This window comes from Haemaphysalis longicornis, unplaced genomic scaffold, assembly GCF_048455015.1.
Source record: "Haemaphysalis longicornis isolate Haplotype H1 unplaced genomic scaffold, Haemaphysalis longicornis Haplotype H1 scaffold_6, whole genome shotgun sequence".
NCBI lineage: Eukaryota > Metazoa > Arthropoda > Arachnida > Ixodida > Ixodidae > Haemaphysalis > Haemaphysalis longicornis.
Genome location: NW_027526407.1, coordinates 70,525,142 through 70,531,819, shown reverse-complemented (window position 1 = coordinate 70,531,819; position 6,678 = coordinate 70,525,142). Strand labels below are relative to the sequence as shown.

General features: G+C 46.2%; 1 long non-coding RNA gene across 2 annotated transcripts in view; it reads right to left on the bottom strand.

Annotated features, from left to right (window-relative positions):
- Positions 1-860: 860 nt before the first annotated feature.
- Positions 861-6,678, bottom strand: part of LOC144141631 (uncharacterized) — a 33,852-nt gene continuing 28,034 nt past the window's right edge. The window contains exons 6-7 of one of the 2 annotated variants that reach the window (XR_013316658.1): positions 3,272-3,382; positions 861-1,463 (exon numbers count right to left, since the gene is read on the bottom strand). This is a non-coding gene — a long non-coding RNA (uncharacterized LOC144141631). The remainder of the gene's footprint in view (positions 1,464-3,271; positions 3,383-6,678) is intronic. The other variant, XR_013316659.1, reaches the window with a different exon arrangement.

Here is a 6,678-nt window from a genome sequence, read left to right as displayed (position 1 = left end):
GGGATGTTCTGCTTCATTCCTCGCGCTGCATCATCCCAGCTTACACGGTCGCGTGAAAGGGATCTTTTTCTTGTTCCATTCCGCGTGTTTCTGCTTTGATTCAGTTGCCGACTGCTATCCCTGGACTGTGGGCCATTTCATGAGGGCATCCTTGATTTGCGCGCAGCTCGCGTGTCGAGCGGTTGGAAGTCGCTCTCCGACGGCAGCTGGCGTTGGGCTTTCCGAAGCAACCACTGGTGCTTGCGCACAACGTACTAAATTTTATATTCAGCTTTACACGTTCTATCTGCAGTCAGGTGCGCGCTGCCGCATAGCTTGCATTTGGCTGTATACTGACGGTCATCTTTGGGGTTTCCGAGTCCGCAGCCCCAGCATATTTTGCTCTCAGGTGTTGGAAAAAGTATGTCATTAGGGCTTACGTGACCGCTCTGAACCTTGTCGTAGCTGTCTTGAAAGTTCTATGCGACAAGGACACAAACAGGGTGATAGTAAGGCAACTCCGAAGACACAGCCATAACACACAACAAAACAGCACAACTGTGCGCAATAAAATCAAATGGGGGCACATATCTCAAGACAAACAAATATTAGTCACTGATAGCCCCATCAGCTATCTTGGTTGGTGACAGACATTCACGTTTTTTTTCTAACAGAAGACTGCTACCATTCATAAACAAGCGCAAAATGCGGCTTTCCGTCCTCCATATCTTGCGTGCGTACATTTGATGTGAAAATATAAGAGGTAACCCTTCACTGAAATATGTTGCAATGCCAAATATTCTGTTGCAGAAAATAAAATTCTCTTTTTAAACTACCCAACATCTAGTTTAATGTCGAAGAGTCTTGTAAATAGGGTCGGTATTCATACCGTTTTCTGACGGTCACAAATGTTGCCTCGGAAAAAATGTAGTCAAGTTTCGCGGCGTGGCCACGCCATTGCGGTTATATTTATATTCATGGTCGAATCATCATCATATATCTATGATAATGATGCGACCATACATCATATATCCTATATTTATCATCATGGTCGAATTGGTGCTTTAGAAGACCGCGCTACGTCAATAGTTTTAGTTTTAGGCACGTTTACTCTTATAACAAAGACGTGTTGTGCAATCATCTATACAATAGTTGAGGCATTTCATTTACGAAATAAATGTTAGTTCCAACAGTACAATTCACCCGCAATCACAAACACGACATCCTACAGCCGCTAGTTTCTTTGTGTCATAACAAACTGTTATTGCTACAAATTATTCATTATTTTCGGGCATAGGGTGTGTCCGATGGTGGGCCTGAAGAAACCGAAGGGGGAAGCTTACAAAAGTCCTGATATACATTAAAGTGCGGTTCTGTGCGGCAATAGTGTTTAAAATATTCCCAGCATTGAGTACTCGGTGGTGAAGGCCTTCCGGGGTATCTGACACGTATTTCACATGATTCCTCTTCTTGACTGTACATGTCTGCGGAAAAGAGCAAAATTATTTTGAAAAACAAATTTGCCACGCCACACTGGATAATGAAAGTTCTACGAGAATAAAAGTTCACAATCGCGCATGGTGCCGACAAAATTATAGTGTGTTCCCATCGGCTCGCGTGGCTTATAATATTAATGGGAAGTCTACTGCCTACTCTGATGGACGTGTCTACAAAGGGCGCCGAGAGTGGCACCGCAGCCACGGTCGGAAAAAGGACAAACTACCTGCCGGCTGGCCTTTTGGTTGATTTCTGAATGAATTCTCATTACTTCCCTGTGTTACTAGAGTAATTACGTTTGTGTATTGGCTTACTAATGTAAAGCTGTCAGCTTTTTTGGACTCAAGTTTTTGTGGGAGGGGGTTATGTGCGATTATATGAACTATTTATTGTGCTACTGTGCACCTCCGGAACTACGCGACGGTATGTGGTGTTCCCAGAGTGTGTGGGACGGGGCTGTAAACCGGATACGGCAGTAAGACTGTCAACCAGTGATTTTCTTTCACCTCCCTGTGCAGTTTTTTTAGTAAAAAAACTTTCCTACGGGGGAAGGGGGGGCGGCATTGTGAGGTGAGGCGCTCGTGTTGACGATGACGACCACAACGTGGCGGGAACATAGCCACGCCATAGTCGTGGCGCGAATTTGCGCATCGGGGATTGCCCTTAGTGCGGTTTCACCGAGAAAGAAAAAGCGGCAAGAGAAACGACGGACTGACGTGGGGTAATAAGAAGTGGCCACAATCAAGGAGCTGGAGAAACCCAGCTGGAATGGAGGAGAACGCCGGGAGGAGTGGACGGAGTGGGCTCGATTGGCGCAACGCCCAGGTGGAAGGCTCAAAGCTCGTCGGGTTTTTGGGGACCCAGGCTTGAGAAGTGTCTACCTGGCGCCTTGGGTTCCTGGGGCCGAGGCGCGACTCCTCACCGTACCCCTGACTCGTGGAGGAGCGCAACCTTGACGTGCTGCGCTCTTGGGCGACCCGCTGCCAGCTTCCCGTCGTCCACCGGCAGTGGCCGGTTGCCTCCTGCCCGTTCCTACAGGTCACACGATCGTGAGTGAGTGCCGAGGAGACCGTTATATACAAGGACAACGGTGCGTCTTCTTCGTCGACCTTCCGGTACGCGCGATGACGTCGTCATAGCCCCGAAACGCCTCGGTTCGCATCGTTGCTATAGCATCCATGACGCCCTGGGGCCAACGCCTCACCTCTCTGAACATTTGGTGGGGACGTTTCTTTGATGTGTTCTTTAACACTAGTATTTCTCTGTGTTATATATAGATATATTTGACTGACATTTGGCGTCTGGTTTGCTGACGGGCGGAATTCTTTGTACTTTGATGCGTATTGGTTTTTTTTTTCAGAATATATGTTCATTTGTACCATCTGCAAGCGCCTTCGTCAAGTTATTCGCACTTTGGCAGGTCCCAGTCGCCACTGTACACCTGAGAAGAACCCGCGGGGGTTTTCTGCATCATAAGCACCTGACTCAAGAAACCTCCAGACGCCCTTTTATTTTAACACACTGAAACTGCTTTGGATGTGGCCACAATTATCCCTTATGTAAGGAAAAAAATAGTCTGGTGTTAGTTTCATACATTTCAGGAATACTATACATTGCCACTAGAAGCAGGATGCAGAAGTATCTTTCGAAATTTATTTGCATCGATAATAAACTGGAATATTGCCTCAACGCTTAGCGATAAAACAACCTTCTCTGTTCAATTTTGCTTGAATATACGGCGCTCCTCGAATGTTGTAAATGCACATTTTTGCATCGAAGGAAGTAGCAGACTTACAGTCATGGTACTGCAGGGGGTTTTTATCGTATGTTCGAAATTTGCTCAAGAACACGCCACAATTTCCTTCAAAGTGTTCGAATAGCAACACTTCCTGATGAGCCGTTGGTCCTGTAGAAAAAATATTTTGGCTAATTTCACCATTGAACAATAAAGAGTACGAATTTCGACATGCAAGAGGTTTTTATTTCAGTTGATCCTGAATGGGGTTTACTAAGCAATACCTACTTATTCACGAAACTCTAGTCGCTGTGAAATCAAGCGAAGAGGCACTATTGGTGACTTCTTTTGACGAATATGCGTCGAATAAAGCGCGAATTATCTCGTAAGATGAAGCTCAACAACTTGATGTTCTTACAAAAATACGTTCTTAGTTTGAGTGTTACGGAAGGTTATTTGTGGCTTAGTTTGAGCGTTACGGAAGGTTGGCCAATGAGATTGAGCGCCAGAAAACTAGATGTACCCGTAACACGTTTTTCATAAACAAACTGCCTGGAAAAAAGATATTTGAATTATCACACGAAATCTCCAAGCTCTCTTGAACAATTGTTTTAAAATATTCACAGCACAAATGCCACGCGTTGTATTACTTCCTTCATGTAGAATTGTAGCTAAAAAGGATGTTTATACCACCCACGACACCTTTATACTCCTCTATTACATTAAATTTGCCCTCTAAATAAATATCATGTTTAATGCTCTGTAAAGAACGCTGAAATCGCGGATAATGTGCGGAATCGCTATTTCCGGAAGCATTTTAGCTTTTTCCACCCAATGAAAAACGTAGATTACTTAGGTATTTGTTTCCGGTTTTAGTGGCACAATCTACATTTCTAATTGAACAAAGGTAAATTTAAGCCGAACATGTGGTAGCTCTATGTACCCAGCGGAGATTTGCCTACGTGGGGCACTGAAAGGTTATTGCAGGACGCTTTTTACTTACGAGGATAGCGCACGCGTCGTACAATGAAACCGTAGCAACATGAAATTGTAGAGAAACGGGAGTAAGACATTTATAGTAAGATTCAACACAGATAGTTGCTGGCGATGCCTTCTTGTTGCCGTGGTATCGCCGACCCGTGGCCGCCGGGTAGATGCTCGGAGTCTCGCCCAGAGGGCGCAACGGCGTCATAGCTCGGTTGACATGACTGACAGTAGTTGGCGCGAGCCGAGGCTCCCCGACGCAAATCACAGGTGCCTCTATTTGCGTGCAGAGCGGCGGGTGGCCCGCCCGACGTTGTGGCGGCCCCCGAGTGAGGGAAATACACGCAGGCTACCCGGCGCAAACTTGTGTGCCTGAAGACAGGACATGAAGGTGTGGCCGGCCCTATGCCATGGGCCCCGCAGGAAGGCCACGACTTCCGACGAGCATCCACTCTCGCCGGCCGCGCGCTACTCGCGCTACTGCCACAATGCGCGGCACCACAACATCCCATCCCTTTGCCGCTTCCACCATGGAACGACTTCATCGTCGTTAACCGAAAGCCACTCCCAGTCACCGGTCCTACGCTTCGCCACTCCAACAAACACAGACGCACATCTGAAATGAGCGAGCGGTTTCCACATAGCGCTGTTTATACCGACGCCACTTGGGACCCCACCACGAATACTGCCGGATTAGCGGCCATTCACTCGACATTTCAAGCCGCCTGTCAACAAGAATATCCAACAGCGCCATCGTCTACCTACCTCCAACTCTAAGCGATATTACTGGCTGTCCGACAACTTCAAATTTCTCACTGGCCTACCAACCAGCCTCATGCAACTATCTTCACAGCCAGCCAGGAGGCATTCCGCGCATTGCGCCGGGTGCCTTATCAGAATTCTATCTGTGCGTCCATCAAGATGCTTTCCCGAAGGCTACATTGTACAACAGGACTACAAATTCGGGTAGACTGGGTGCCAGGGCACTGCGTTAACTCCACCAAGGAGGCCGCGCGCGCCCTGGCGAGTGATGTTCTTTCCACCCGCTCCCACCCAGTTTTGCCTCATCACGACCCCAACTTGGACCCCTTCGAAGCCCGTGCCACCTACCAGCGATGTGCTAGAGCCCGACTCCGCAGCCACATCCCTGCCAATGACTACCCGTTACCTACAGGACTCCCACGTGGCCTTCAGGTGGCCTTCAGTTCAACCAATGATTAGATACAACAAAAGGAAAAGCATAAATACAAGCTACAACAATACGGCGTTTTGCAATCGCTAGACAACAAGATAAATTGTGAACATATCACGCAAGAGCACTAAGAATTTGTTTGAATCTTTTTACACATACTATGGGTAACGTAAAAATAAAAAAGAATATAAGAATTAGCAGTATATCCTGAACAAGCCTGCAACAAAAACAAGAACAATTAATGCAAGTTCAACTATAGGGCGTAATACAATGGTTAAAAATACCGGGAAAGCAGTATTTTTAAGAAATGTAGTTATTGACGGTAGTGCGCAAGAGCTGGAAGGGTTTTTTGGGAGGTTTTCTGTCGTAAGATGTGCTACCAAGTATTTCCACTCAACAATGGAGCGCGGGATGAATGATTGGGCGAAACAAGTGAATGACAGAGTGGGCGTTTAACTTTGTTGCGTGATCCCGTCGTCCAAAGAGAACAGAGGGGCATTCAAAAAAGCGTTCATATGCTATGATTGGTGGTTGTAAAGCTTGTGCAAAGGGAATCAACCCGAATATTTACGATAAAGGGACAAATCCAATAGCTCATCACGGTTTTCCAATTTATTGCCGGTGGAAAAAGATGAATAATCCGAGTAAATAAAACGAGCAGCACGGTTTTGCGACGATTTCATATTTGATAAGAAGTAGGCTTGATGAGGATGCCACATGGCGCTGGATTACTCCGGTTAAGAGTGAATTAAAGTGATCAAAGCAATCTTTTTAACTGTGATGGAGCTTGTTTTAAAATACGCTTCAGCAAACCGAGAGACCTGTTAGCGCTTGCATGAGTAAGTTCGACGGGATGCATGCATTTTAGACCCCGCTGAAAGTGAAGGCCACGGTACTTGTAAGAAGATATTGCCGCAAACAGTGCATTCGGTTTGTGCATATATGTTTTGCTTTTACAGAGCGGCGCAGCCGGTCTGTCATAGCAAAACATAAATAAACATGCACTTTATGCACGGTTTGCACTTCAGATATGCACTCAAGAGGCTCATTAATAAAAGCCTAATAAGAATGGATATGGTTAGCAGAGTTAGTGGAAGACATAAGCTTAGTCTGAGAAACACTTGCGTTTCTAGAGCCAAGAGCCAAGCTTCTTTTGTACCCGGCAAGAAGGAACGTTCAATGCGAATTCTCGGAAAACTTGCAACGTTCGGCGGCTTATCGGGTTAACCCTGGGTAGGTTGTTAATATCATTCTCTTTTCACCACCGCGAATGATTGTAAAGCCTTTTAGA